Source organism: Mauremys reevesii, linkage group 8 (genome assembly GCF_016161935.1).
Source record: "Mauremys reevesii isolate NIE-2019 linkage group 8, ASM1616193v1, whole genome shotgun sequence".
NCBI classification, from domain to species: Eukaryota; Metazoa; Chordata; order Testudines; family Geoemydidae; genus Mauremys; species Mauremys reevesii.
The window spans coordinates 86,467,342-86,472,523 of record NC_052630.1 but is presented as its reverse complement, the minus strand read 5'-3'; positions in this window follow the sequence as shown (position 1 = coordinate 86,472,523).

Below are 5,182 nucleotides of genomic sequence, written 5' to 3'. Positions count from 1 at the left end.
GGAAGTACTATTACCAATATTTGCACTAGATTATACCTCTTAGACTCTTCCTACATTTGATAATAACCACGGGTATTATTATGAATTAGTTATGAACATGCATGATAGTAGTACCAATAGCACACAAATTCAAGAGGAAAATAAGATGATCAAGATCTAAAGTCACACAACTCTGTGATAAGAGACACAGAATAACTTTACCTTTCTGTAGAAAAGATGTATGTGTTTTTCACGATGGTGAGTGTGTGCCAGACACTGGATAGAGCTCCATCAGTTATGTTTGTTCTAGGGTTCCCATCTCTAAGTGACTTTGAAGACTTTAAAGTGAATGTAGTTCTTGGATCTGACCCAGCACTACCAAATGACATGAATGTTTCTTAAGGATCTGGAATGTCAGGTAACTTGTTCTGTCAGCATTACGGATTTATTATTTGCTTTACTGGAGTGGATCCATTGAAACCTCTCCTTGGATAAGCTCAAGATCTCTCTGTGGTCCTCAGTCATTTAGTATTAAATCTTCCTGGCCCCTTAGTAGATGGAGTAGGTCCAAATTACAGCAGATATGTCACAGTTCCACTGTGGTGAGGGTAGGGGAGGAATGAGTGATGCCGAGTTGCGTTCTGTGGGCAGCTGTCTCTATCAGACAGTGGTTCTCAACCTTTCCAGACTACAGTATCTCTTTCAGGAGTCTGATTTGTCTTGTGTACTCCAAGTTTCACCTCACTTAAAAACTATTTGCTTACAAAATCAGACATAAAAATACAGAAGTGTCACAGCACATTGAAACATTGCTTACTTTCTCATTTTGTCTGTATGAAATTTTAGTTCATTTAGCCAGCCAGGGAAAGCGGCAAGAACTGTAATTCTAGCAGTGCAGTTCCTCTGCACTCATAAGCACCGGTAATTTACTACTATAAGGAGCCACACTGAATAAATGAAGTCAGCTACTTGAACGTAACGGGTCCAATACATGGTGCACTGTATGAGCTTTCCTGGCTGCTTTCTTGATGTATTTCTTTAAAGCCCAGTTTTTATATATATTAAAATCAAATTCTGCAAAGCCTATATATATATAGGCTTTGCAGAATTTGATTTTTATTTTTCATAATTTTGATGGATAATATCAATGTTTATTTTTAAGCACTTTTTCCATTTTATTGAATTAATTTTTCAGTGTTGTGCAAAACTGTTGGGGTGGCCAGACAATAATTATTTCATGAGAATAGACATTTAGATTTAAAAAATTAAAGCTTTGGAACCATAAAATACAAATTGTCAATAGCACATGTCAAAATACACTACGGAAATATACTTGCATCTTACTCAAATAAGCTCTCAAGCAGCATATTTCAAACATTGCCTCTGTACATTTCAATTATTAACCAATGGAAACATTTATTCTTCATTTGTGTGTGGTGGTGGGGGGGGTGAATTGACATTTACCAACATTTATCAATAAATATCTAATCCTTCCAAGCCAAGTTGTATACATTTCTCAGCCATTGCTGGGGCAAGTGGAACAAGATGGCATATGCTTCTGTTGAGACTATATCCATTGGGATCACTTTTACAAAACAGCCACTTTGATGCTACGAAGAGGGCCTTTATATTTTTTAGTGACTTGCTCTTACTTACACTTGCAGATACAGAATGGTGCTATGTAGCACAGGCTCTCCATTGCTACAACACTCTTCTTGACCTCCAACGACAGAAACTGCCTCTCCACAAAGGGCTTGCAAATTTAAAAAAAAAAATTGAGGCTCTTTTCTCAGATTCTACAATTCTGCTAGGTTCAAAGGCCAGCAGGATTATTCTGCTATGTGATATTTCATAGCTTTTCATATATTGTCTGCTATATACGAACCAAAGGACAGACGCGGGAGTGCCCCGAAGGCCTTAGACCTTCCCATTAAGCATTAGTCAGGTAAAGCTTCCATTGCCTGAGTAACGATTCAGTGAGTAGTACTTGCAGGATAGGACTCAGAACCAGACTCTGCTCTCACTTACACTGATTTGCACCTGTGTGCCCTATTCTGTGGAGTTATTCCTGACATACAGTGGTTTAAATGAGATCAGAATCAGACCTTTAACCTAGTTGGATCACTCTGTGATTATATAGTAGCCTCTCGTTCTTCAGTTACATTTGAGGTGCATTACAACTGCTCCCTGTTAGTGTTTGAGTTCTATGAAATTTGTAATTATTCCATATTTATGAAAACGAGGTTTTTTTTTTAAATAAGAGATACAATGGGCTAGACAAGTTCCCGTTGATTAGTTTGCTGGCCAAAGAGACATGGGGGCTGATTCCCCACCTCTTTGCACCTTGCGTAGTATTTACACCTGTGCAGTCTCTGCTCGTTCTCCCTCTTCAGGTGGAGAAAGTTCAAGAGCAGGTCTGAGCAACAGATCTTGCATTTTCTTTAAAAACTGAGGGTCCTTATTTACCCTTTGGTCTAATGCAGAGCTCTCACTAGTGTCAATGGAAGTGAAAACTGCAGCAGAACAAATCAAAAGTATGCCCTAGCAGAGTCTTTATTAACTTATCAGTGCGTTTGACTGTCCAGGGCTAGATCATCACAGCCTTAACTCAGCTTCACAAGGGAGTAAGAGAGAGAAAGGTGCTAACATCTCTTTGGCCCTGCTCTTGACTCAGCTGAAGCGGGGAGAGAAAGGGCTACTCACCTGATATTCTCCCCAGCAGGGGAGGTCAGAGGACAATGGGGAATGGAAGGAGGCTTAGTCCCACCCTCCCTGTTTGCTGGCCAATGTAGCTGTCTGAGTAAGAAAAGAGGCACACCCATGAAAAGAGGTGAAGCAACTCCCTCTCTTCCCTCCCTGAGCAAGGAGAAAGCAGGGCAGAAACTCTGGGCCACAATTTGTCTGCTCTTGGGACAGTGCAGCTACATGCCACCCCTTATACATGGAAGACTGTAGAGTTACAAAGCCCATTATTGCTAACAGTGTGTTCTAGCAATGTCACTTACCTTGTGTTTTACTGCTACGTTAAAGCACATTCTCCCTGTGCTTGTTCATATACAGGTTATGGTCAAAACAATAATGGCTATTATTGCTGGGAGTTTTAAATATAATGATTCTTAGTAGACATTCTAGTGGGAAATCCTCACTTCATTCACTAGTAAGGGAAATACATACTTTTTCCTGCAAACATAGGATCACAGGAATCAGAGACAGAAAATGCCACTCCTCTGTCAGTGCAGGATTCTTAGCTTCAGCATAAGATCTTTTTAAATATACAAACATGATTTCATCCTTACCAAGAATTAAAGGCAAAAACAAGAGGAGAATATTGAACTTATGACTGTTTAAATCTACAAAACAAACAATACTGATCTTCATTCTGCAGTTAACATGGGAATGTGGCACTAAATTCTTCTGTTGCTTAAGCAGCATAAATCTGTATTGCACAAACAACCACTATGCAGTCTCAAAATAAGACATCTATGCATGCAACTGGAAAATAACATCAGGCCGCAGCTGAAACTCTACATGGAATCTGAAGTAGGTATTCTTACACAGACATGGGAATCTGGGATTTGTAGCTGCATCATTTTGCACACTTAGATCATTGTTTAAATAATTTGAGGATAGATGGTGGTTTCCAGTGGGATATCATGGTTTAGTTCTTTGAGTGAGAATGTTCAACTGAAGCAAACATAAGTAAACTGTAAAAAGAGTTTCCTAGGTGTATAAATAAACATAAATGCTAACACAAACAATTATATCATCAGATTATGGCAAATGGAGCAGACAATAGTTTGTTGCATTGTCTCATTCTTCCTATAGGGAACATTATGACCTTTGGGAACATAATAAATCAGCTCCTGATGACAATACATGTAATTGAGAGTACAGATGATTTTGTGATTATAGCTGAGGCCTAGGATTTGGGAGATTAAGAGTCTATATCCCTTGCATTCCCATTGATTCTCTGTGTGATCTTGGCTAAATCACCTACCTTTCTTGTGCCTCACTTTCCATATCTTTAAAACAGGCAAAATCTTATTTACCAACCTCACACTTTGCCCTGAATTTAAGGAATTTTTTTAATACACTTTTAGATCCTTCTATAGGAGGGACCATAAAAATGCAATGTCTGATCATTAGTGGGATATAAAATAAAACCACACCTTCTTTAGAAAGTAGTGCCACATCCTTTTTGTTATTAAATGAAAGACACAGAGATAACCTATATATCCTAAGGTTCTTTTCAACTCCATAAAAAAGGAGCTTTTGTCACCACTATTATAAATCCCATTTTGGGGAGTTTATAACTTGATAATTTTAATCCAGTTTAAAACAATCAAAATCAATTACCCATTTTTAATCAGAGAAACTAAGAGCTTTAATTTTGGAACTTTCTGTCAGTTTGCGACACTTTTAATCTAAAACAAGTGTTACTCTTCAAAATGAAATTCCACGGGTACTTAGAACTTCCTAATGAACACTGAACTAAGCCCTTTGACCAAAATGTTGACTGGTAAGTCACATTTTTAATATCCCTGTTAAATATTTGTTTCAGATTTCAAAAGACACTGGACAACTAAGAATAACTTAAAAAGAGGGCGGGGCATGAAAATTACTTTTCTGCTGCAGTTTATTCCTAGATTTCCCTGGAACCTTTTATCTGTATTATGGTGGACACATGCCTTCTTTTTAATACTGCCTTCATCTGAAAGAGTATCTTCCAGGCATCACCCTTCTTCTTGACTTAAACTGCTTGGTATACACAAGGAATCAGCAAGCTTTGGCACACGGCCCATCAGGGAAATCCACTGGCGGGCTGGGATGGTTTGTTTACCTGCAGCGTCCACAGGTTTGGCCAATCGCAGCTCCCACTGTCCACGCTTCACCATTCCAGCCAATGGGGGCTGCGGGAAGTGGCGCAGGCCAAGAGATGTGCTGGCTGCCACTTCCCGCAGCCCCCATTGGCCTGGAGCTACAAACCGCGGCCAGTGGGGTCTGCGATCAGCCAAACCTGTGGACTCTGCAGGTTACCAAACCGTCCCAGCCCACCAGCAGATTTCCCTGATGGGCTATCTGCCAAAGGTTGCCAATCCCTGGTATACACTTTTGCTTTGGAGTATAAAGAATAAAACATACCTCCATGCATTTTTCATCTAAGTACTACTGCCACATTCCTCACTACCATATCTGTGCACCT